General features: G+C 44.5%; 1 protein-coding gene across 3 annotated transcripts in view; it reads left to right on the top strand.

Annotated features, from left to right (window-relative positions):
- Window positions 1-469: 469 nt before the first annotated feature.
- Window positions 470-27321, top strand: part of DGKA (diacylglycerol kinase alpha) — a 340054-nt gene continuing 313202 nt past the window's right edge. For all 3 annotated transcript variants that reach the window (XM_073613952.1, XM_073613953.1, XM_073613954.1), the window contains exon 1: window positions 470-791. The gene's annotated coding sequence lies outside the window, so the exon portion shown is untranslated. The remainder of the gene's footprint in view (window positions 792-27321) is intronic.

A 27321-nucleotide genomic window follows, 5' to 3' on the forward strand; every position in this document is an offset into this window, starting at 1 on the left:
GCGTCGCAGTACAGATTGGAATGTACCCTGTTTAAGTATTTGTTTTTTTGTATATTTTCTTGCAAAATAAAGTATACATTTTTCAATCAAAAAATCAGTGAGGACAACATCTATAAACCCAGACAGAGCCTCCCTATGCTGCTGGGACCTTGATCTTATGTGTATTGGTTGGTACTTGCAGTACATGTCCCTATCCTGATAGCAACTCATACACCCTCCACATCCAAGGACTGGAGAGCTGATATATAGGACATGTTTGTTGTTGGGTTTAGACATCCTTGGTCTCCTCTATACACAGACACAATGAGAATATGATGTTGCACTCCATGTAAACATTTCATTGCAGAGTGTGTGGAGAGCCCAGCAGCCAACATCCAGTGTGTATGTATGAGAGGGAGAGGATTCCCTGTCAGTGTGTGCTCAGCCTCCTCTTCCTGGAGAGTACAAAGATCATTCCTAAGAGCAGGGAGTCCTCACAACCTCCCCTATGTCATGTGTGTGTCTGGGGGAGAGGCGGCTTCTCTATGAGGGTGTGATCAGTCTGAAGACTCTGAGTAAAACCTGCTAATCTCCTCACAACCTCTCACTATTCACACTCTGCTGAAGTTTCACTTCCTGGCTCTGCTGCTTTTTTCTTACATTTATACTTTTATTCACCGCCCCCTTCTTTCTGACTCTGTTTTTCTCTTTCTTTTGTTTTGTTGCCACATCCTGTCTGCAAAGAGAGAGAAGACAGAAGAAAGAGAGAGAAGGAGAAGACAGGAGAGGGATCAGGAGTGCTGAGCATGCAGGTGAGGGGAGTGTGTACTGTACTGTGCATTGTGTGTATATGGTGTGTACTGTACTGAGCATTGTGTGTATGGTGTGTACTGTACTGAGCATTGTGTGTATATGGTGTGTACTGTACTGAGCATTGTGTGTATATGGTGTGTACTGTACTGAGCATTGTGTGTATATGGTGTGTTCTGTACTGTGCATTGTGTGTATATGGTGTGTACTGTACTGAGCATTGTGTGTATATGGTGTGTACTGTACTGAGCATTGTGTATATGGTGTGTACTGTACTGTGCATTGTGTGTGTATATGGTGTGTACTGTACTGAGCATTGTGTATATAGTGTGTACTGTACTGAGCATTGTGTGTATATGGTGTGTACTGTACTGAGCATTGTGTATATGGTGTGTACTGTACTGAGCATTGTGTATATAGTGTGTACTGTACTGAGCATTGTGTATATGGTGTGTACTGTACTGAGCATTGTGTGTATATGGTGTGTACTGTACTGAGCATTGTGTGTATATGGTGTGTACTGTACTGAGCATTGTGTATATGGTGTGTACTGTACTGAGCATTGTGTATATGGTGTGTACTGTACTGAGCATTGTGTGTATATGGTGTGTACTGTACTGAGCATTGTGTGTATATGGTGTGTACTGTACTGAGCATTGTGTATATGGTGTGTACTGTACTGAGCATTGTGTATATGGTGTGTACTGTACTGAGCATTGTGTATATGGTGTGTACTGTACTGAGCATTGTGTATATGGTGTGTACTGTACTGAGCATTGTGTATATGGTGTGTACTGTACTGAGCATTGTGTATATGGTGTGTACTATACTGAGCATTGTGTATATAGTGTGTACTGTACTGAGCATTGTGTGTACTGTACTGAGCATTGTGTATGTGGTGTGTACTGTACTGAGCATTGTGTATATGGTGTGTACTATACTGAGCATTGTGTATATAGTGTGTACTGTACTGAGCATTGTGTGTACTGTACTGAGCATTGTGTATATGGTGTGTACTATACTGAGCATTGTGTATATAGTGTGTACTGTACTGAGCATTGTGTATATAGTGTGTACTGTACTGAGCATTGTGTGTACTGTACTGAGCATTGTGTGTACTGTACTGAGCATTGTGTATATAGTGTGTACTGTACTGAGCATTGTGTATATAGTGTGTACTGTACTGAGCATTGTGTATATAATGTGTACTGAGCATTGTGTGTATATGGTGTCAGTGTGTACTGTACTGAGCATTGTGTATATAGTGTGTACTGTACTGAGCATTGTGTATATAATGTGTACTGAGCATTGTGTGTATATGGTGTCAGTGTGTACTGTACTGAGCATTGTGTATATGGTGTGTACTGTACTGAGCATTGTGTATATGGTGTGACTGTGTACTGTACTGAGCATTGTGTGTATAGAGTGTACTGTACTGAGCATTGTGTATATGGTGTGTGCTGTACTGAGCATTGTGTATATAGTGTGTACTGTACTGAGCATTGTGTATATAGTGTGTACTGTTCTGAGTATTGTGTATATTCTACTAAACATTGTGTATATGGTGTGTACTGTACTGAGCATTGTGTGTGTGTGTGTATATAATGTGTGTACTGTACTGAGCATTGTGTATATAGTGTGTACTGTACTGAGCATTGTGTATATTATACTAAACATTATGTATATGGTGTGTACTATACTGAGCATTGTGTGTGTGTACTGTACTGAGCATTGTGTGTGTGGTGTGTACTGTGCTCAGCATTGTCACCTCCTGCTATGTAGAGGAGTGTGTACTGTGCTCAGCATTGTGTTACCGCCTGATAGAGCTGCACGATTCTGGCCAAAATGAGAATCACAATTTTTTTTGCTTAGAATAAAGATCATGATTCTCGCAGGGTAACATCATTTTTCACATTATACAAAACAAAATTGGGCTAATTTTACTGTTTATTTTTTTTTAATTCATTAAAATTTATTTTTTTCCAAAAACATTTGCGTTTGAAAGACCGCTGCGCAAATACAGTGTGACATAAAATATTGCAACAACCACCATTTTATTCTCTAGGGTCTCTGCTAAAATATATATTTAATGTATATGTTTGGGGGTTCTAAGTCATTTTCTAGCAAAAAATACTAATTTTAACTTTGTAAGAAACTTAGTCTTTAAGTGGTTAAACTGCCCTCATCTACAGAGGGAAGTTCATTCCTTTGATCTAAAAGTACAAAGTGATACAATGTTTATAGTTCTCTCCTGCTAAGCAATGTTGTCATAAACTTGGCAGGCTGCCTTTTTTTTTTTTTTTTTTGTACAGCTGTGAGCGGAGAACTCTCTACACTGAATAGGGAAATGCTGTGTTAAGATCGCGGGGGCGGGGTTGTGTGTGTGGAATCGCAATCTTGATTCTTTAACGATTAATCGTGGAGCTCTACTGTCTGATATGGAAGTGTAGCATGTAGGAAAGATTTGGCCTAAAATGGTAGATTTGTGTGAATTGTGTCCTGGGATGTTTGGCAGAGGAGGGGGGGGGGGGGGATTGCTGTGCTCTCCCTGGCAGAGAAGTTGTATGTAATTGTGCCTCCATTGCAGTCATCTGATTGTATGGGGCCATTGATAAAGTGCTCCAGAATGGCAGTGACTGGCAACGCATGTATCAGTCCTGGCTGCTGATCTCTTTCACAATGTACTGTATTGACTGAGGGGCTTATCATTGCAGTCCTGAACCTGTGCATGGTGTCACTAACCTGTCCTGAGGTTATATCAGCTGCGGAGTTCATCCTGTCCAATCACATAGCTGGCCTTCCACAGCATGTAGGAAGATGGAGCAATATATACTACATGTACTCTGTCCTTCGAGGGATATAACACTGTAACAAAAAAAGAAATGAGGCTTCTTTAAATTTGAACTCCAGGCACAAAACCTTTCATTTTAATATATTCCTTAAGCTCCATTCACATATGTGCAACTTAAAAATCGTGTGATTTCAATTGCCACTGTGTGATGGGACTTTGATGCGATTTTGCGAATGGCAAATTTTCAGAACAAATGGAATTTGAATTTTGTGTGATGAATAGTTAAGGAGCGGGCTGGGAAGCTGGCTGCCCTGTCCTTAACAACCGATGACTCATCAGCTGTCGGCGGGTTCCCCCACTGACAACTGAATGTAAAAAAAAGAATGGCGACAATAAAAAAAAAAAAAAAAAAAAAAAACGGCATGGGGTCCCCCCCATTCATGCCAGGCCCTTCTGGTCTAGTATGGATTTTAAGGGGGGTTTTTAAGGGGAACCTCACAGCAAAAAAAAAAATGGGGTCCCCCCCCAAAATCCATGCCAGGCCCCTATCCGAGCATACAGGTCAGGAAAGCGCCCCCCTCCCGAACCGTACCAGGCCACGTGCCCTCGTCATGAGGGGTACTTTGTGATGGGGACAAGGGACTCTTCTCCACAACCCTGAAAGTAAGTAAACACAGTACACCAGTTTTTGAAATCACTTTATTAAATTTAAAAAATGTCCCCCGAAGTAGATCCAACACCAGTCGCGCCGCCCGCCGACCTAAAAAAAATAAAAAATCTCTGGCCCTGACGAAGGTTCCCGCCAACTCTGTCGTGTCACAGCTCTTAAATAACTAAAGGGCGTGGCCGCCCGGTGATGTCACCAGATGGCACCGCCCCTTGTGACGTCTTCGACCGAAGGGATGCTGGGTCGGTGACATAAAAAAAGGGGGGTTTCAGCCGGCGACGTCACCAGGTGGCTCTGCCCCTTATTACTTTAAGAGCTGGCATATGGCGGAGCCGGCAGCCTTAGTCAGGGCCAGAGGTGTTTTGTTTGGTTTTGTTTTTTGGGTCGGCAGTGCGGCAGGCGGTGTGATTGAAGATGGATCTACTTTGTGGGAATTATTATTTTATTCATTTTTTTTTTTTTTAGTTTTTAATAAAGGAATTAGCAAAAACTGGTATACTGTGTTTACTCACTTTTTAGGTGAATGGGTAGTGGTACTATGTACCTCATACTCCTTCACATGAGGGGGGCGGGCCAGGATCTTGGGGTCTGCTTGTTAAAAGGGCTTCCAAATTCTGATAAGCCCCCTGCCCGCAGACCCCCACAGCCACTGCTTAGGGTTGTGGGGAAGAGGCCCTTGTCCCCATCAACATGTTGGGGGCATGTAGTCTGGTATGGTTCAGGAGGATCATCTCCCCCCTTTCCTGACCTGCCGGGCTGCATGCTCGGATAAGGTCTGGTATGGATTTTGTGGGGGGACCCCACGCTGTTTTTTTTTTATTTTTTATTTTTATTGTCTGCATTCTTTTTTTTACATTCTGCTGTCAGTGGGAACAGTGTTTTGTATTGTGTATTGTACAAACCGGCTCTGAGTTGTGACTCTTATTTTCCTTTGTTATGAGACAAAACCTGCAACACCAAATCCCAAAAAATTTCCAATCCTAGATGATTGGCGTTTTAATGGGCTGTGGTTGTTGGCACCACTTAGAAATGTGCTAAAATCACTAATATTAGATGATGTAATGCCTTTCAATGTCTAAATGCTTCCCCAGGCTGCATATTGTGTGTACTGGATGGAGCAGAACATTCATCACCACTGTAACCTCTCCTACTCTAGTTATAAACTGGCTGAGCAATACAAAATAAAGGGGACTGTAGAATCAGAACGTCAACAAGGTACAATCATTGTGATGCAGTAGAAAGCTGCGTGAGTGTGTGCTAAGCGATCCATCTTGCTGCATTCACTTTAGCCTTCTGTGTTTTAGTGGATCTGAATGCAGAAAGTTGTAGCCATATTGGTGCACTTATAATATAATAGGTAGTCACTATGCTACTATTTACAGTAAACTACTAGAGCTGAAATAAGAGCCCTTTCACACTGAGGAGCTTCTAAACTACCCATTAAAACGCTGAGTGCTTTTGCAGCGCTTTTCAGGCGCTTTTGAGGCATTTGCGGTGCGCTTTTTAAAGGACGCGTGACTCAAAAACTGCTTCAAAAACCATTTGGAGGCGTTTTTAAGCACTTCCCATTCATTTCTTTTTTTTTTTTTTTTTTTTTTTATATATCTTTTTATTTGAAAAAAATTTTCATTACAACAAACAAATAATAAAGGAACGAGAGACATCATCTTGAATAAGAACACATTAACACCATCCTCCTATCCATACATTATTATCCTTCCAATGTGTGCCAATTCAAATCGCCCATAGGCAGAATGCTTCAAGAATAATTTCTTCCTTTTTCCCCCCGTTTGCTCCCCCCCCCCACCCCCCATCATATGCCTCACCATACATTATATTATTAAACCAGCCACCAGCCCCCCCCCCATGCCATCCGCATCCCCCCCCCCCCCGCCAATCCAGCCCCATCCTGGTCCAGCCATGCTTTCCATATTTTTTCAAATTTCTTATAATTACCCCTCTTCTTGTATACGTACTTCTCTCTGCAGATCACCTCCCTTACTGCATTCACCCATTCTGAAACCGTCGGTGCCTCCTTTCCCTGCCAATACTGTGCAATAAGCTTTTTACCCTGAAACAGGCATCTGACCCTTGCTGTCTGTATGTCCCTTGAGGCCACTTTATCCCCCGTTAATCCCAGCAAGCACTCTCTCACCTCCAATCTCAGCGACATCCCGAACACCAAATTTATCTTTTCCACAACCCCTTTCCAATATATATGTAGTTTGGGACATCGCCAAAACATGTGAATCAAGTCTCCGTACCCTCCTCCACATCTCTGGCACTTTGGATCGGGCCTCTTACCCCATTTAAATAATTTCAATGGTGTATAATATGCCCTGTAGGAAAGATAAAAATGAGAGATCACCTGTGAAGGAGAGAGAGTGACCCTGGGCCCCAGCGACAGGACATACTCCCATTGATCATCGGACAGTGCTCCCACATCTCTCTCCCATTTAATCCTATTTTTATTTTCCACCATACCCTTCTGGGCTGATGCCTTCAGGCATCCATAGATGTCAGAGATCAATCCCTTCGTAGTATGTGCATCAATAAGCTTTCTCAAAGAGGTCATTTCGCCCCACACTGGCGCATCCTTCCCAAATTGTGCCTCTAGGGCATGTCTGAGTTGCAAATACCTGTAAAATTACCTGTTAGAGATTGCGTACTCCTCCACCAGCTCCTGAAAAGATTTTAGCCTCCCTTCCCTGTATACCTGTGCTAAGCAGTGAATGCCCTGGCGGTCCCACTCTTCAAAGCGTCCCATTTTTTTGAGCTTGTTGAGGTTATTATTATCCCAGAGTGGAGAAAACTCCGCAAAGCCAGTATAGCCCAGAGTTCTTTTAACTTGTACCCAAGCCTTAACCATCATCTGGGTAGTGGGGCACTTGGTACCAAATGAATCTGCCTCTAGTGCCTCTACAATCGTGTCATGTCTGATATCATTCAGCAAGACACTACTGCCCATTCCTTCATCCCTTGGCCTATTACTACCTCCCATTTGTTGCAGTTGGGATGCCAGAAAGTATCCTCGTGGGTCCGGTACTGCCAGGCCGCCCTTCGCCTCTGGCTGTCGCAACGTCCGCAAACCGATCCTAGCCACCCCATTTTTCCAAATAAGTTCTCTAAACACACTGTCTATTTTTTTAAACCAGTGCTTGGAAATCCACACAGGAGAATTCTGCAAAACATATAAAATTTGGGGTAGCCAGACCATCTTGATCAGGTTGCAGCGTCCGGCAACCGAGAGGGGCAGGCGTTCCCACACCCGGCACTTCTGCTTCAGCTTTTTCATAAGTGGGACTAGGTTGCCGGATATATACTGTCCTGGATCTCTGGTTATATTAATGCCCAGATATTTCATTTGGCTGACTATTTTAACTTGGGATGCTTGGTGAGGAAGGGGTTCATTCAGAGGATCTATAGGTAAAATCACTGATTTCTCCCAATTGACCAATAGCCCGGAGAAAACGCCAAATTCTTCAACTATCCCTATGGCTGTTTTCAATTAATTCTGCGTATCTGCCAGGAACAGCAGGATATCATGTGCATACATAGCCACTTTGTCTAACCCCCTCCTTCTTTTAAATCCCTGCACCCCATGCGCCATCCTCAAAGCCATAGCCAAGGGCTCAATTGCCAGGGCGAAGAGCAGGGGGGACAAAGGGCACCCCTGTCTCGTGCCCCTGCTCAGCTGGAACCACTCTGAGCACTGACCATTAATTTTGACCTTAGCCCTCGGACTGTTGTATAATAAACTTAACCATTGGACAAACCCAGAGCCAAACTGATATTCCGCTAGCACCTTCCACAAATAGTGCCATTCCATGGAATCGGAGGCTCTGGCCGCATCCAATGAAAGGGCCGCTCTCTCACCACTATTTTCCACAGGTATTTGCATATTCAGGTACACTCGTCTTATGTTCGTGCTTGTAGATCTATCTGGGATAAACCCGGTCTGATCCGTATGTATTAGTTTAGAAATTATCTTATTCAGCCTTGCGACCAACACTTTTGCCAAGATCTTCACGTCCGAACATAAGAGCGAGATAGGCCTGTATGAGGTCATATCTATTGGGTTCTTCCCTTCTTTCAACAGAGTTATTACAATAGCTTCTGACATAGACGAAGGCAGGACCCTGTCCTCCCTGGCTCCGTTAAACACCTCCAGAAGTAGGGGCAGTAATACCTCCCCATATTTTTTGAATATTTCTATAGGCAGGCCGTCGGGGCCCGGTGACTTTTGGCCCGCCATGTCTCCCACTGCCCTCTGCAATTCTGTGAGAGTCAATGGGGCATCCAACATTTCCCTATCCTCATTTGTTAATGGAGTTATCCTCAACCCCTCAAAAAACCCTTGCATTTCCGCCTCCACATTTGCTTTAGAAGAACTATATAACTTCTCAAAGTATGTCCTAAATTCACCTAGTATATCAGGGGTGTTTTTTTTTCATTACTCCATTCCTCCCCTTAATTGCTGCTATTGTATTCGAGGGACCATTTGCCTTGATTATCAGAGACAGAGCCTTCCCAACTCGCTCCCCCTCTCCGAAAAAGCTCCGCCTCTGAAATAGTCTCTTCTTTTCCAACCTCTCCCGGAGCACCCTACTGTACTCGTCCTGTCTTCCCACCCAGAACTCGTAGCTGGCTTGGGATGGTGTTTCTATATACTGCGCCTCCGCTATTCTTACACTCTCTTTAGCTCCTAGTTCTTCAACTTGCGACTGTTTTTTGTTGAATGCGATTTTCTGAATTAATACTCCCTGAAGATATGCCTTCAGGGAGTCCCATACTACCCCTACTGAGGTCGATCCTAGGTTTATTTTAATAAACTCCGATAGGCCCTCCATAATTTTCTCCTCTTCTCCTATCAATTCGAGCCAGAAGGGATTAACCCTCCAACTCCCCTTAATACAGTGCTCCCCTACCTTCACAACAGTAATAACAGGCGTGTGATCTGAAACCACCCTTGGCTCATATGTTATTTCTTCCACTAGGTTTAATGCTTCCTCATTTCCCAAAACAAGGTCGATTCTGGATAAGGTGGCATGGGCCCTGGAGTGGCATGAATATTGCCTCTCCCCAGGATGCCTCCTCCTCCAGATGTCCACCAACCCTATTTCATCACAATATTGCATAAGGGGGCTCTTGGGTGCCACTCCGATTCTACTTTTCGGGGGGAGCCTATCTATACTATTATCCATCGTCATGTTAAAATCACCCACCACTATAACCGGGATCCCGGGGAAGTCCATGATGAAACTGGCTAAATCATCCAGTATTGCCATACTAAATGGGGGAGGGATATAAACATTGGCCAGAATGAATCTTTTATTTTCTATCGAGCAGGAGAGAAAAATATACCGCCCAAATTCGTCCACCCCTCTTGAATAGGAGGAGTGGGTGGAGTGATAATGTGTCCGGAATTGCATGTTATCTAAAGTTTTAATTGAATCCTTTACCAAATGAGTCTCCTGCAGGCAGAGTATTTAAATTTTCTTCTTCTTGGCTATTGAAAAAATTACCTGTTTTTTAAAATTATCCCCAATCCCCCTTACATTCCATGCACATATATTAACCCTTCTTCCAGTTCCGGGGGTTTTATTACACCTTCTTTCAGTGCTCATAAGCCTTTGGGCCTAATAACCTTGCAACGGACTAGTCTCCTATTAACCCAAGCCACCTTCTTTTGTGAATATTATATGTAGCCCTACCTTTTATTAAATCCCCTTGCTGTGACAGGCTGAACCAACACACATCCTTCCGTGACCACACTCCCCACCTCTCTGCCCTCAATGTGCACCCCCACGTCCCAAATCGTCCGATGGGATCTGATGGGATTATTACCCTCACAGCCCTCTGGGAGCCCAAGTACCCTCATATTTTCCCTGCGCAACCTGTTTTCCATACTGTCCATTTTCTGCAAACAGTCCTTCAGTTGGATTTTCATGAGTGCTACTTCTTGTTTTAATGGATATACATCATCTTCCATTTGACTAAACCTTTCCTCCAAGGCTGTTGTCCGGGTACAAACTGCGCGCACATCCCCCCTGACGGTTAACAATTCATCCCTAATGCCCTTGAGTTGCTCGGACAGTTCATTAATTGATTGTTTGCAATTGTTAACGGCCAGAAAAATATCATTCAGGGATGGCTCCTTCTCATTGACCAGATCGCACTGACCTCCCCCTACTGCCCCCTCCATGCCTGGGACCTGTTGTTTTTCTGGGCCTCCTACTACTACTGAACCCGCTGGTGGTATAGCTGCCAAAGCCCCACTTTCTTGTGTCTGGCTTCTCCTCCCAGGGTGGCCAATTTGATGCTGGACTCCCCCTGTGCTGCTGGCCTTTTTAGGGGTTTGATTCGGGGTATGCGCAAAACGCTCCAACTTGGCTGCTACTTGGTTCCCTTTTTCCTTGGTGCCACGAGATCCATGGGCCCCCAATCCCTCCTGCGCTGATCCATCCTCCATCCCCTTTCTCCTCGTCATACCGACAGGGTAATATTCCCAACACAATGCTAGACTTCGCTTTTGGCCTGGAACTGTGTGCCTTTTTCCCCCGCCGAATTATCGGCTGTAAATGCTTTTTTCTTGACAGACCTTTACACTCTGGTGTACTGCGGGTGAGTAAGTAAACAACCACCTACTCACCCCTCCAGCGCTGAGGACAGGATCCTCTGCTGCTTAGTCCTTTCAAGGGCTCTCCAACACCACTGCTCGATACCGGATGTCGGCGCCCCCCTCTCTCACTGGGCTAGGCGCCGCCGGTGTCACTCTCGGGAGAGCTCCGTGTATGTAGCCCAGCTCAAGCTCCGTGTGTGTAGCCCAGCTCAGCTCTGTCCAAGCAGCGTGTCAAGACAGCGTGTCACCGCTACAACAGCTTCCGGGTACTTCAAGCGTTCCCCCTCCTCAGCGTCTCCTTCAGACCGCGCTGTATCCTCATCTCAGGAGCGGGAGTGAAAGTGAGGGACGCGGGCTAGGTCCGGCTGCAACGCTCTCCCTCACCTCAGCATCCGGTCACGCCCCCCCTTCCCATTCATTTCAATGGTGAGGCGCCTTTTTTTTTTAGCTCTCTAAGACAGCTTTCAAACCGAGCCGCGGGGGGCATAGGCGGTAAAGCGGCACTATTTTTAGTGCCGATTCACCGTCATTTTAGCGGCGCTATTCGGACGCTAGCGGGCGAAAAAGGGTTAAATCCGCCCGCAGAATGCGGTGTTTTGCCGGCGGTATCGCAGCGCTGCCCCATTGATTTCAATGGGGAGCAGCGGTGGAGGAACGGTGAGTTCACCGATCCAAGGAAGCTGCTGGCAGGACTTTTTGTGACGCCCTGCCAGCGCACCGCTCCAGTGTAAAAGCTCTCGGGCATGAATGGAGCCGCTTTTTTTTAGGCGCTATACAGACGCTATTTGTAGCGCCTGAAAAATGCTGGCAGCGTGAAAGGGGTCTAAACATGCTCCAAAGATGCCGCATGCCGGATTTTTTTCACCGCACTGCCAGCGCACCGCCCCAGGGTGAAAGCATTCATTGATTTTAATGGGCAGCATTTTTCGTGAGCTTTTCAGGCGCTTTGTTTATAACGCCAAAGCGTTTGAAAGACTCCTCAGTGTGAAAGGGCTCGAAGTGTTTCATTTTTTTTTGTTGCTTTTTTTGTTTTTTTAGTTTGATGCACATTATGTGTAGTTACATATCACAGGAACTGGTATTGTGGTGATATTGAAGTTTATTGAGAATGCCATAAAGGGTTCCACCATTGTTGTTAAGTTATTGATTAGTAAGGTAGTGTTGCACTTTTTTGGTCATGATATTAGTGCACTTGTAGCAGCACAGTTAAGTACTGTCTGTGATTTTATTTTTAGGGCTACACTATAATGTATTTCTGTCATGTACTGTTAGTTGCTCTTCCCTTGCCACACCGTGAGCAGCCACTGTACAATCACATTGCATGGCTAAGCTTTTGATTGTATCAGAATATTTTATTGCTAGTCCTATTACTCAGTGTTAATAAGAGATTTTCTTTCTCAGGGGGTTAGTGTCTTGTGAAACTCCCACAATTTGTTGGGTAGATTGGGTAAGAGAAAGACATTTTTATATCATGTTATTGGACTTGCAGTTGCTCTTTATTATCTCAGTAAGTGTGAGAGATCACTTGACAAGCACATTGCAGGCCTAGACTTTAATTATATAACCTCTTCAGAAACAGATTCATCCATTGCTGGTGTATTATTACTTCTGCAAATGCTAATGAAACATTTTCTCTCTCGGGAGTGTCTGTAGCCCGTGAAATGATTTCTGATCGTTTAGTAGACGGGAGATTTTTGATTGTAATCCTGTAGAATTTCTGCTTGTGTTCACCTGAGACTGTTGGGTGTTTAAAGGTGAATATGAGTGAGACAATAAAATTGCACTCCAGCCTTACTTTCAGTCTTGCACAGCTGTACAGTCTTCCCTTCTCCTTTAGGCTTCATTCACTCTACTACAGCATTTTGAATCACGGGCAGATTTGCCACGGATCTGCAAGCAATTTGACAGCATCGAGGTGTGAATGACAAAACGCAGGACTCACGTTCAAGGTGGCATTCATTTGAATGACACCTCAAATTGCAATGCGGGTCTGCCGTGATTGTCGCGCTGCAATCACGGCAACCCGCATCACGTCATCATGTCATCCAAAAATAGTTCAGGAGCTACTTTTGGGCGACATGCGTTTGGTGATTGCAGCACGACTTATCACGCAACAATTGGGGCAGACCCACACTGCGATTTGAGGTGTCATTCAAATGAATGGCATCTCGAATGCGAATCCCGCTTTTTGCCATTCACACCTTGGCGCTGTCAAATCATGGGCAGATCCGTGGCAAATCTGCTGCGATTCAAAACTCTCGAGTGTGAATGAAGCCTAAGTGTCGGTTCACACCAGTGCGATGTGAGAGCAAACGCAATTCCAGTACTGGTTCCCACATGGCATAGAACTCGCAGGCAGTTCACACTGCCCTATGCGAACCGCTGCAGGTGTAAATACAAAGTTAAAGTGGTGTTCCACCCAAAAAAACTAAAATGCATAAATGTGCCTAAAAAAAACAACAAAAAACCATTTGGAAAAACATTTTTTTTTTTTTATGTTTTACTCACCTCTAAATGGCTGTTGCTAGGGGGTCCCTCGTAGTCTGCCTCGCCTCCTTCAGTGCCTGGGCTGGTGACATCACTTCCCCTCGGCGCAGGAAGGGCTCAGCTCTGCCCCATCCCTCTTGTCAATCATATGGGACACGTGACAGGTCCCATATGTTTGCGCGGCCAATCACGGCGCGCGGCGCCGCTCGCGCATGCACAGTGGGTGCCCGGCTGTGAAGCCACAGCCAAGCGCCCACAGTTGCAATGCCGGCGCCGCCGAACGGAGGGGGAGACGAGCGGGGCTTCCGATCCCCCGCATCGCTGGACCCTGGGACAGGTAAGTGTGCGATTACTAAAAGTCAGCAGCTGCAGTATTTGTAGCTGCTGACTTTTAATTTTTTTTTTTTTTAGTGGGAACTCCTCTTTAATGATACCACCAGATCGGTTCACATATCGCAGTGCGAACTTTGAATTCGAATAGGAATCGCATGGCATAGGTGTGAACACTCATGCAATCCGAACTTTGAATTTGGATAGGAATTACATGGCATAGGTGTAAACACCCATTGAATCCGATTCTGGTGTGGACAAAAAAAAAGGGTCCTGCACGATTTTGGTACAAATGCGATGCAAATTCAGCCATACAATCTGTATGGTTGAATTCGCATCACACAGACATGTGATCTGCACAGCAGTGCGGTGCGAATCATATGCGATGTCTGGAATGGACGATATCCACCATCATATACCCTTTGTGTGACTGTGTCTGGCCTGCTATTTCATTCATTGAATTTCAGTTGTTTAACCACTTATGCTCTAGAAGTTTTTACCCTGTTCATGATCAGGCTGGTTTTTCTTTTTTTGCTATTCGGCACTGCGCCGCTTTAACTGATAATTGCACGGTCATGCAACACTGCACCCGAATGAAATGTAATTTTATTAACACAAATAGAGCTTTCTTTTGATGTTATGAGATCATCATTGGGTTTTTTATTTTTTGCGATATAAACAAAAAAAGACAGAACATTTTGAAATCCCAAATATTTTCTACTTTTTTGCTATAAACATATCAAAATAAAAAAAATCTAATTTCCTCATAAATTTTGGCCAACATGTATTCTGCTTCATGTCTTTGTTAGGAAAAATACCAATAAGTGTATATTGATTTGTTTGAGTGAAAGTTATACTGTCTACAAACTATGGTATATATACCAAAGTTTTTATTTATACTACAAAAGGTGGTGATCAACGACTTATACTGGGAATGCAATAGTGCGGCTGGCAATCTGACACTAATACTGGGGAGGAACTGACTAACTGCCACTGACATCACCAGTGGCACTAATACAGTAATCAGTGCTAATAATATGCACTGTCACTGTACTAATGACACTGGCTGAGTAGGGGTTGACAGTTATGGTGATCAAGGGGCTAAGTGTGTGCCTAACAATGTGTAATATGTGTATTATTCGCTGCTTTTACTAACCTATCTATTTGTTTCTTATCCCTGCTTTGCAGGGATAAGAAACAGAGAGATCATTCCCTCTGTACAAAGGCTCTGGGCTGTGATTGGAAACACCCGATCAACAGGTCCCAGCCATGAATCATTGGCCGGGACTTGCTGACAGACTCCCCCTGGGTACAATCATGACCGAGGGCCACGCATGCGCGTGCCCTAAACCCGAAAGCAGGCAGGGACATACCAGTACATTGCTTTCCTGCACAGGCCACCCGTCCGCAGTATGTTGTGGGTGGGCAGTAGTTAAATCAATGATGATCAGTATCATATGTGGGTGTTACCTAAGGCGGTCTGCATGCAAATACAATCTGCCCAAGAACACCCACACCTCCAGATTGACAGTGACCCATTGAGTACTAAGGCAGTGTGCTGTGATGTTTTTCAGCTATGTTGATAAGTTTTCCGTCTTCTAAAGGCTGGACTAAGCTACGTGAAGGATCTGACTGTGTGGTCTGGTAGGGGTAGATTCACAAGACTGGCTGAATGGAATTACAAATCCTTTGACATGTAAAACCGTTTGTGTGTATTTATGCCGTTGCTCACCTTCTCCCAAGTAGGGAGTGCTCACCCTGTTCTCACACAAGCAGTATTTGCAGAGCATATTGATGATTGCCAGCACAACCAATACAATGAATTATTCATGCATGCTTCAAAAATGAGTCTCTGGTGAGAGAACTGGAAATGATGCCACAGTGACAAAGGCAACATCTCCAGCATAGATTTTGTGCATCCAAATGCTAGGTAAAAGAATGATGCTTCTTAGATGGAGGGACATAGGATCGCTGAACTCCAGGTGTAGATATTATCACATAGTTACATCAGATCAATGTAAGTACTGTATACCTGTGGGATCACTGTAGAAGCAGGGAATCGCTATAGTAGTCACCGCTACTACAGTGGCCACTGCTGTCTTTGAGGTCCCATGGCAAGAAGGGGTCACTCGCAGAATGCCTTCAGATTCCCAGCAGCTACCAAGTCCTGCTTAATTCTAACACCCCCCATTGGACACTGATTAATCAGAGTAATGAGATTAAACATTCTATATGCCATAACTTTATGGCAAATTATGTGTTTTATCCAGAATTATGATGGCTTCCAAATGGTCCCTCATAGATTGTAAAAGATCACATATTTTATTAAAATAACAAACATGTTATACTTACCTGCTCTGTGTAATGGTTTTGCCCAGAGCAGCCCCAATCCTCCTTCTCTGGTCTCCCCTCACTGGCTTTCCTGGATCTTGTCATCCTACACCCTATCCCCCCTGCCGAGTGTTCCCAAAGCAAAGCGCTTGCTCTGGGGGCACTTGTGTGTGTGCTTCCTCCCTCGCTGACTCTGTGTGTTCATAGACACAAAGAACACGGCTCGGCCCCACTCCCTTCTCATTGCCTGTGACTGAAAGCAGCAGGAGCCAATGGCACTCACTGCTGTCTCTGAGCCAGTGAGGAGAGAGAGAGCCGAGAGTGCCTTTGTTCTCATGCATAGCGCTGGATTGAAATCGAGCTCAGGTACTTATAAGGGGGAGCTGGGGCGGGCTGCACAGAATACCTTAAAGTGGTTGTTAAGCCACTCTGCCCACTTTATACAATCCTTTCTGTTTTCTAATGCTAGGTGCCTCTGTGTACACGCTTTAAAAAAAAAAAAGCCATCTATACCTTATTTCCGAGCGCTGCTCGGCGCTTACGTGACCAGCCGCCTCTCGCCCTTTCTTGATCTGACAGCTGCAGGGGGAGGGGCCAAGAATCCCCCATTGACGTCAGTCGGGAGGAGGAGAGAGGCGGCCGGTCACGTAAGCGGCGCTTGGAAGTAAGGTATAGACTGCATTTCATAAGTCATGTACACAGGAGCACCTACCATTAGAAAACAGAGGTGATTATATAAAAAAGTAAAAGTTATTTCAGCAGAAGGAGCGGAGAGGCGAACACTCACTAGCTGACAGGCAGGGAGGGGAGGTGGAAGAGGATGGAGGAGAGCAGAGAGGGGAGCTGCGGGTGACGAAAGCACGTAAACTGACCACGGTTTCAAGGCTCAGCAGACATGATGAACTGTGGTCAGTTTAAAGGGGGGACAGCAGAACCAGGCAGGATCAGCCAGGTATTTCAGGTGATACAGGGGACAAATTACAAAGCACAAGCACTGTGCTGTTATTCATGCTTTAGCCCAGGTTCACAGTTGCGGGAATGATGCTGTGCGAGTTCAGCTGAACTTGCACAATTTCACTCCCGCATGTCAGTCACGATTTCAGTGGCAATTTCACAGACACAGATGACAATGGAAATCGCAAGCTGAAATCGCAAAAAGTAGTACAGAAACTACTTTTTGAAATTGGTGAGGTGCCGCAATTGCAGCGTCCCACCGATTAGGACGGTGCCATTGCTGGCAATTGCCGCCGATTTGACATGTCAAATTGCATGTCAGATTGCACCAGTGTGGACCAGGGTTTAAAGAAAAAGGATCCTTTGTTAACCTAAAAAAAAAAACAAAAAAAAAAAAACACTTTAAGATAAAAAAAAAAAAAAAAAAGAGGCCTTCTGACCAAATTAAATTGTGGCGTACCAATTTCCTGGGCATCATGTAATTGTTCTGATATCTTGCTGGTTTTGCTCTGTTAATATCCTTATTTTATAAAAGGTAAACTTCCTGGGCATGTGGGTAGGAGATATCCTATGAGCTAACATAGATTATGCCTGTTTTATTATTAATGAGCTGTCATTATTGACAAAATGGGTATTTCATTCTGAAATCTGTATATAAATGAATCTTTTCACAATGGATTAAGTGTACAGCTTTATAGGAATATAAAAAATACTAAAGGAAACTTGTAATAACCACGGGCAATTTAAATTGTGCATATGATGAGACTATCCATAAGCAGAAGTCGCCATAAGGAAATGCAAGGGGGCTGGCAGGATCGCCAGGAATTTCACACAAAGGAAGCAATAAGAGAACAGGAGACTTTTTAATACAAATTCATGGTACAGCAGGCATATATCAGGAATATGAAATGCTGGGGTAACATACACTTTAAAGGAATTTATTGCACTTTGGATACAAGTCCGATATGTATTTAGAAATATATAAACTGTTTCCTGAGCAACTCCAGTCACCATTCTGTTTTTAATAGTTAAAATGGATGAAACATGGACAAGCTGTTCCTACAAGTTACTGGTAGACTAGCAGAGTCTCCAAGTATTACAAACAGTATCCCTAAAAAACAAACCAGGAGAACATCTGTCATGTGTGAGCACAAGCAATAAAAGCTACATGGAATATCACCAGCAATATTGAGGCTGGGTTCACACTATTCCAATTCACATGACAGGAGCCTGTTCACACATCTCCGGAGCGGCCGCGGAGCGCATTGCACAGGGGCCTTATGCGTCTCTGGCTTTGTTTCAGGTCCAAATTCAGGCAAAAATTCAGGCCTGATTCATCCCTGAAATGGAGAACAGGGACGCACTGGACTCCTTCTGTGAGCCGCTCTGCACAACAGTGTGAACCCAAATAAGGGGGGAATTTGAGACTTTGAATGAGGCACATGAATGGAAAATAGTTTGATCCAAAATAAGGTTTTATTAAAATTGCACATCATATAACACATATACATACACAAATAATAAGTTTGATAGTCATCATAACCAAAAACCCAATATGGGATGATAAGTTGCAAGAGTATCAACGTGGAAATGGTGATATGAACATCTTTTGGCCAAATGCTCCATATGGAAAAAAAGGGGTTAATATCGGCATCATATGTAAAAACATGTATGCATCATAAGTGGTCCTTTTCTCTGTGCATTTTGGGGATTATACTGCCTCATCAGCGGCAAATGCATATGATCTGTAGAAGGAAAATATATATAATGTAGCGCTTACCCCCGAAGGAGCGGCTAATTAAAATTTTTATCCGTAATTCACGTTCACCACCCAACCCTCGCAGCCCATAGATTCAAAACTCACAGTCCTTAATGCTTTTTCTCTTGCTTTATTCATCAACATAAACTGGGATGGGAGAAGGACTTCCTCTGAGATGCTCTTTGTTACATTATCATCTTCCAGTTGCTCTTACAGGAAAACTATAATCAATTGCAGATAGTTGGGAAATCACTTTGTGTGATTTCTTCAATCAGGGAAGATGGAAGTAGATTTGATAGAGAATAATTGATAAAGAGTCACTCTGAATAACCTCTTCATCTGCATGACTTTTAAAGAACAGTCCGTATCTCTATATATGTGCTTGCAGCTTCACCGCTACCTTTTTACCACTACTTCCCATCTACATGGTGCTTCCAAGTTGAGCTAAAGAAAAGTCACTCTGAATAACTCCTCCCGCTTGACTGATTGGAATCCCGGGGCATTTCTGAACCCAAAGTCATAGGCCATCACTGCCCATCTCACTGACTTGCGTACCAACACCCTCAGCCTCTGGTAGTACCCTTCCCTTGGGCTTTCACTCACGTGATCAATAGTCCATGTGCCACTCATAAACGATCAATCGCACAGTTTCCTTCCGCTTTGTTGCTACTTCTTCCGCAATGATTCTTAGTTCCCTTTCTCCTTTATGGCCCGCTCCCCTCCCCGCAGGGGCGGCCATCGACACCAGCAACTACATGCTGTGAGATGTCGTCTGTTTCTCCATGAGGACCCGTTCTTCACCCTTATTGCAGTGGTGAAGCTCCGTCGGTTCCCCGGAGGGGAAAACCTCCTCTCCCCCCTCCGGGAACCAGGCTGGCTTCTCTCGCTCCTCAGAGCAGGACTCTACTCGAACTTCCCACGGAACCACGTGACTCCCCTTTTATATGAGAGTCCCGGGTGTTACCAAGCAAATTAATGATTGACTATTGACTGTAATAGCACAAGCCTGTCTAAATTTACCTGACATAGAAACTACCAGGAAAAAAGGTCACCTACCAAAAGTAGGTGCCCGCTACATATATATAAATAATTTTTTTTTTTTTTTTTTAACCAGTGTGTCTGCTAGTCACCCCAATACTGGGAATTATGAACAAAAGAGGGGGAGCAAAGGGAGTCAGGAGGAGTGAAGGTGACCACCCCCCTACTTACATGTTGGCTCACAATGTGAACACATGGTGCTGGGCAGATGGGTACCATCGAGTGTCTCTCCCGGGCGCTGAGGGGATAAGAGCCTGTACGGGAAGGCAACGCAGGCACACAACTCCAACAGTGTGAACCCAGCCTTAACAATCATGAGTTTGAACTAATTGGGAAACAAATTGCATTACACTAAAATTCAAATAAAAATAGCACATTCCAATCCCTTTAACACGGGCAAACTAATGTCGGACCCTCCATTGCCCTTTACAGATCGACGGGTGTAAAAGGACATTTGGCCGTTTGACACCTGCCAACATCTGATCCGATCCTATCCACTAAAAACAGATGGATTGGTATCCGTTCCCTATCCATCTAGCAGATTGGATCAGATGGCCATCAGGTGTAAACGACCAGGGGGTCCGTTTACATCTGACCGCCCATGAAGGAGATGTGTCTGTATCTGCTCTGCATAAGGGTAGCATACATGGACAAGCCATCTGCCTGTTCATCGGGGATCAGCAGACAGATTCCCCCGCTGAGCAGGCAGACTCCTGGCGGAGTCCATCCCATGTGAAAGAACACAGTATGAGCTTTTTTTTTTGTTCAACCCACTGTCAGCTGTTGTGTTCTGACAGGGGGACGGCCAGCCAGAACACTGCGATCAGCGCTCTCTGCCATTGGCTGAGAGCGCTGATCGAGAGTTGGTCGGCTGCTGGTTTTCCAGCATGCTCCTCCAACAGAAGGCGGCTACCATACAGGCCGAATGTTGGCCTTTTTTTTTACTTAACTGATATCTCCCAACATTCGGCCGTGTTTACGGGGCTTTAGGCTTCATGTACACTGGTCTACATTTACCGCAGTCGCGGAAAACTGCAAAACGTTGCTGAAACGCACCACGCTCTTGCCACGTTTTGCATTTTCTAGCGACTGGCGGTCAAAACTTTCCTATACTGAATGTGATTCTTCTGCATTCAGAAGAGGAAGGTTGTGGGAGGTTGAACCTCACCTAATGGCAGAAGCTCCTAAACTCTGCTAAAAGCTTATGTGTATATGGACACAGAGGCTTTTATGGAATTAAGTTTAGGAGCTTTGGCAAAAAAAAATGCCAAAAGCTTGTAAACTCAAGTTCAGGCATTGTAGTGTAGGTTAGTGTACGTGAAACTTTAGGCTTTATGTACACCAGTAACTTGAGTTTAGGAGACCTTACTGTGATTTTGCCACGTTTTGTGTTTTTCCCACGGTAAATGACGGCCAAGTGCACATGAAGCCTAAAGCCTGGTACACGCGATCAGATTGTTGGCCAACAAAGCGTGTGCCAGGAACTTGTCTTGCATACAAACGGTACACAATTGTCGGCCAACAAACACGAACGTAGTGACGTACTACGAGGAATTTCAGCTCTTGAGCGCCACCCTTTGGGCACCTTCTGCTAATGTTGTGTTTGGTGAGCATTGATTCTGAGCATGCGTGTTTGTACTTTCAACTTTTGTGTGACGAACTTGTGTACAGACGATAAGAAAATCTGACAACAGACCTTTACTAGCCTGTCATCCAACATTTATTGGCAGAAAGTTGGACAACAATTGTCTGCAGGAGCGTACTAACAGTCGGATTTTAGGCCAACAGTCTGTCATCACACAATTCCCTGCCAAAAATCCGATTGTGTGTACGAGGCTTTAAAGCCTCAGCAACACTTTTGACGCTTTTTTGGAAATAGTGACATTTATACAGTGATCAGTGCTATAAAAATGCACTGATTACTCTATTAATGACGCTGGCATGGAAGGGATTAACACCAGGGGTGATAAAAGGGTTAAATGTTCCCTAGAGTGGTGTTTCTAACTGGGAGGGAGTGGACTGACAGGGAGTAGAGAGAGATTGCTGTTCCTAATTGCTAGGAACAGATGATCTCTCTCTACTCCCCTGACAGAACGGGATTCTGCTTTGTTTACACTGGCAGATCCCCGTTCTGCCTCTGTGAAGCAATCGCGGGTGGCCGGCAGACATCGAGTCCACCGGACCCGCTGGTTGGCTCCCCAGCTAGTGAATAGGCACACCCACAGAACGCCATGTACGTGCCCAACGTACAATGACGGCGATTCACGCAGGAGAGCCAACCTGCCGCAGTTCAACTATGTCGGCGGGTCAGGAACCGGTTAAAGCACCCAGTGTGCAAGAGGCCTTAAAGTGGAACTTCACTCTCCCAATCAACATTGATTATTTTTAGTCCTCATGCTACTAGCATTAGTAAGCAGATAGTAAAGTATAGCATATTTACTTTTTTTTTTTTTATTTCTTTGACATTTCTTCAGTAATTTCCTGGTTTCCATGCCTAAGCAAATGATGTCAAACATCCCAGGAGTCTTCATGGGGGGGGTCTCAGTTAAGCACACCCTCCTGTCTGCATACCTGAGCTAAGGGCAGATGGATTCCAGGAAGTAAATGCTACATTAACCATTTGTCCTTACTCTAGATGGTCATGGCTAGAAATGCTAGGGGGTTATTTTTCAAAGTGGTTTCTCAACAAAACTAAACAGAGATATATGTGGATGGGGGAGTTTGCTTTGAATATTAAAAATTACTGTTTTTGGTTTGTGGTGCTCAGATGCAGTGAAGATCTGCTTTAGGCTTGGTTCACACTTGTGCGACGCGGGAACAATGCATATCCACTGCGGGTTCCCGCATCGCACCCGACTCGCACACCAGTTGACACTCCCGGCAGGTTGCGTACGGCAGTATTAATTGTTAATGATGCCTCCATTTCAGCTCGCATATCGCACTGCGAAATGACAGTACGGACAAAAATCGGATCGCATGGGAGTGAACACTCATGCAGTCCGATTCTGGTGCAGACCAAAAAAAGAGTCCTGTGTGAGTTTGGTGTGAATGCGATGCGATATCAGCCATACAATCTGTATGGCTTAAATCGCATCGCAGCAGACTTTGCATGTGATTTGCACATGCGATCTCGCACCACGCACTGGTGTGAACTGGCCCTTAATGTTACTGCTGTTATCTTCTGTGCTGCTGCTTCTTTAGGTCCCCCCCCCCCCCCCCCCCCCATTGTCATAAGTATCTCCCGCTTTTGTGCCCTCTGCTCCTTCTCCAAAATATTATTCTTATTAGACTGGTATGTTTATGGGCAAAATGGAACCTCATATTCAGAACCCCGATCTTTTGTTAAACACATTGTAAACTATTGCTCATGTCAAGATTACATGCAGCATAATCTCAAAATAATCGAAAGAAAGGTCAACACTGGGTGGGGATGATAAACCAACATACCTGTAGTAGATTAAGAGCTGGTTTACACTGGGACGACTTGTTAGGCGACTTAGCCTAACAGTGTGAACCAACTTTAAGTGATAAGCAAAAGCCCTGGAATAAAGGGACTCAAAGTATCAGCTGGCTGGGAACGTTTACAGTTTGCATAATAAAATGACAGCGCAGCACCAAAATTGTAACCTGTGTGGGGTAGATAGACCTAATGCATCAGGTTTTGAGTTGACTCTTTTATGGTGAGTGGATTTTAGGGATTTGAAAAAAATATTTTGACCACATTAGATGCTACATTTTATTGCATACTGGTGTTCAGTTGGGTTCAGACAAGTTGGAGGTTATCACTTGCCTCCATGAGTTCCACTCTTCCTCCTCTTCCCCCTACTCTCCTCAACATTTTTGGCTCATATCATTTTTTTTTTTTGGGGGGCTGGAGACTGGTTTTGGCAAGTATCTTCTCCCACTTCAGCTTGGATTGCCTAGGTGATCCAAGGGTAAGTCCTCCACCCGACACATCACAGGTCCCAGAAGGCTGCGGGACCATTGGCAAAGTGCAGTGGGCAGCCAGCTTTGAAGCAGTCACAGCTGGCTGTCCACAGTTTAATATGCTGGCGCCAAGGACTGAAGACCGGTGAAGAAACCGACCCAGGTGAGCACATCGCTGGATCGTGGGTCAGGTAAGTGTCTTTTTTATTAAAGGTCAGCAGCTACAGTTTTTGTGGCTGCTGCCTTTTAATTTTTGCCCAGATGACGGAAGAATGAGATGATAAAGTGTTCTATAAATGCAAGTAAGGAAACAGATTCATATATTGCTTATGATAGACAGGCCTTGTTAGGGTTACTGCCACTTCCAAGCACTAGAAGCTTCACATCATCACACAAACCTAAAGTGGTTGTAAATCTTGTTACACTACTTTTACCTACAGGTAAACTTACAGTATAGGAGATATGCAGTATATATGCGCTGCTGCCGTAGTCATTGACGCATGTGCACTGAAGAAACGGGCCGCTGGTGCAGTTTCTTTAAGACTCGTGATGTCATCACGGCTTCGGCCAATCACAGCACCAGAGCAGTGAACCCAGAAGTAACTCCTGGGGAAGATGTCCGCCGTGTACTCGAAGTGCCGACGCCGATTCAGGGCATTGTTCTGAGGTAAGTATTTCATAATGAGTTAGTATGCAAACCATACTAGCTCATTATGCCATTGTCTTGCAGGGTTTGTTGTTTTTTACTTTTTTCGGAGGTTTACAACCTCTTTAAGCCTGGAACACTAATAGTTTTTTTTTTTTTTTAACCCAGCAGGTTGAATGAAAAAGAAACGGAAAGCTCCGTTTGGAGCCTTTGTACTAACAGTCTGACATTAGTACAGCGATCTCCCCTACTGAGCTGTTGTGTTCTGACAGGGAGTCGCCAACCCCCCCCCGGCCAGAACACTCTGGTCAGCGCTCTCAGCCATTGGCTGAGAGCATGGATCGGGAGCCGGTCGGCTGCTGGTTTTCCAGCACGCTCGTCCGACATACACAAAGGCCAAATGTCGGCTGTTTTTTTATTGAACTGGCCATTGTCTTCCGACATTTGGCCCGTGTATACCAGACATTAGGCTGGCCATAGATGACTTGTTTTGTTTCCCGATTTCCTCATCCACGCAAGTGAGGTGGTTGGAAGAATTCCAGCTGAGCCATTGTATTCACACAGGGGAACTTTCCTTAGTCAGAATACACTGATCAGTGGCTGCAGCCGCTGATCGACAAAAGTTTTCCAACATTCTTGTTCGGCAGAAAAAGTTAGTTAGATCGCCTTCTGTCAAGTGTGAATGGGCATGCATGAATTGAAATTTAATCTGGTCCTTGCTGAACTGGCTGAATTTCGATCTATCTGTGGCCAGCTTTATGATCTGCATATTTGTTCTAAGTCTGTGCCTCAGAAAGTATTCAAGCAATTGCATCAGCAGGACAACCAGGCAACTATTGTTTTAAGACGTCAGCAATGGTAGCCTCCCTATTCTCTCAGTAGTCTCAAAGTCTTACCATTTTGGCTAAAGTATTTGGGAATAAGAAATTGTATGATGAACCGTAAAGTTTTTTCAGGTGATCTCACATAATCTCAGATTGCTTAAAATCCTCTCACGTTACTTAAACCTGTTGTGCAGGTCTTTCCAGCCCAGAGTCTAAAAATTCCACTTTATAGTACTGTATTGCCACCACTTTTTATTAGGTAAGATTTATGAAAAATAAAACACAGAAAAAAGGGACTTTTTTGAATTTAACAACCAATTAAGGTTTAATCATTTACCTAAGAATTTGACTGCCATTGGTTACAGTTATACCCCCAGTCCTGTTTCCTTCCCCCCAGCCTTCATACACCAATTGAAGAGGTTGACATGTTTCATCATGCTTGCCCTTTTTGTCGCATGGTTTATGAGGTGGGCCAAATTCAACTGTGATCAAAAGCTAAAGAAAAGTGATTTTGTTAGTTGTCCTGATTATCCATCAAGGTGGGGGTCAGTTTATTATGTTAATGAGCTAATCATTATTAAAGGAGAAGTACAGCCAAAGATTGGCTTTACTTCTATGGATCACAGGAGTGCAATTCATTTTCAGCAGAGAGCGGGCTGAAGCCCGATGACATCATATAGCCAGTCCAGGCTGGGGCAAGATTGCGACAATAAGGTCAGGATCCGCCACACAACCCTGGACCGGTGCTCTGACGAGAATTGTCCCCCCATTGGATAGTGTCCGCTCTGTACTGCGCAGGCGCCACACTTGCACACTAAGGAGGACAAAGGAGACGCCGAAAGTCTCCGAAGAAGAACAGCTGATGAAAAAGTATCTAACCTTATCACCGCCCCACACACCGACCTTTACAAAATTGTACAAGCCTCTGGAGCATGCGGGGCCGTGCGGGTGCATGTAACATAATGTGGTATAAACTGCGCATGCGCCCTGTAGAGATACTGCTCTGCTGTTGATTTTCGGAGTGTCCTATGTACTCCGTTGGCGCTTGCACAGTAGAGGGCGGACACTATCCGATGGGGGACTATTTTCAATAAGACACCGGCACCTGGCTCAGCTTCTTAGCTACATGCCAATGACAGGCGATTGCCTCTAGTCCTTAATATATTCAGAAAGCCTTTGCACATACCTTAATATAATCAAAATCTTTGCTGCCAAATTGTGCTTCAGGTCTTAACAGACTTTTTTTTTTTTTTTTAATTCATTTGTGGATATTTCATTTTCAGATTTCTAGCGGCCTTCTCCAGATACAATACAGTGATGTAGATTTTTTGCAACAAGTATTGAAGCAAGATTTCTTTCTATGGCAAGTTCAAGATCTAAATTGTAACTATATGAACTGAACTGTATATAATGTAACAGCAACCATCCACTGCCTCAGATAAGGACAGCTATTTTGCCATATGATCTTTCCCTGGTTTGCACACATTTTAGAAGTCTGCCTTTAACCACTTCCCAGACCACCCACTGTATACGTCATTGCTTTGACGTTATACATCGGTATAACTCCAGTATATTTTTACACAGTGGGCGATCCTCCTTCAGAAAAAAGTGGTCCCGTCGGCGGATTCGCCATCACTTATATGGGCGGCTGGAGAGGTGCCGCCCCCCCCCCCTTCTGCCACTTCTTGGTCGTTTTCCCCACTTACCGAAGCCGTCCGTAGCGGCGAAAACGATCCAACCTTCTGGGCTGGTGGGCAGGAAGTCGAGTGAGGGCATGGTGGCCCCCACTCAACTCTATGCCCTTGGAGGACCGGAGCGACGTCACTTCTGCCCTCCGGCCTCAAAGGGCCCATTTTTGTTTTCGTGTAAAAGTAAAATTAAACTTTTTAAATTCTTTTTGCTTTTAAGTGTAAAGGTGAGATCTGAGGTCTTTTTGGCCCTAGATCTGGCATTAAAGAGACCCTGTCCTGCTTAGTTCTATTACAAGGGATGTTTACATTATAACAGTGATCATACTTTTCTTTTTTTAAAGGGGCCATGTAAAAATAAAAAGTAAAATAAATAAGAATTTTTTTTTTAAGCGCCCCATCCCTCTGAGCTCGCGTGCAGAAGCGAATGCATACGCAAGTTGCGCCCACATATGTAAACAGTGTTCA

The sequence above is a fragment of the Aquarana catesbeiana genome, linkage group LG02, assembly GCF_042186555.1.
Source record: "Aquarana catesbeiana isolate 2022-GZ linkage group LG02, ASM4218655v1, whole genome shotgun sequence".
Classification (NCBI taxonomy): Eukaryota; Metazoa; Chordata; class Amphibia; order Anura; family Ranidae; genus Aquarana; species Aquarana catesbeiana.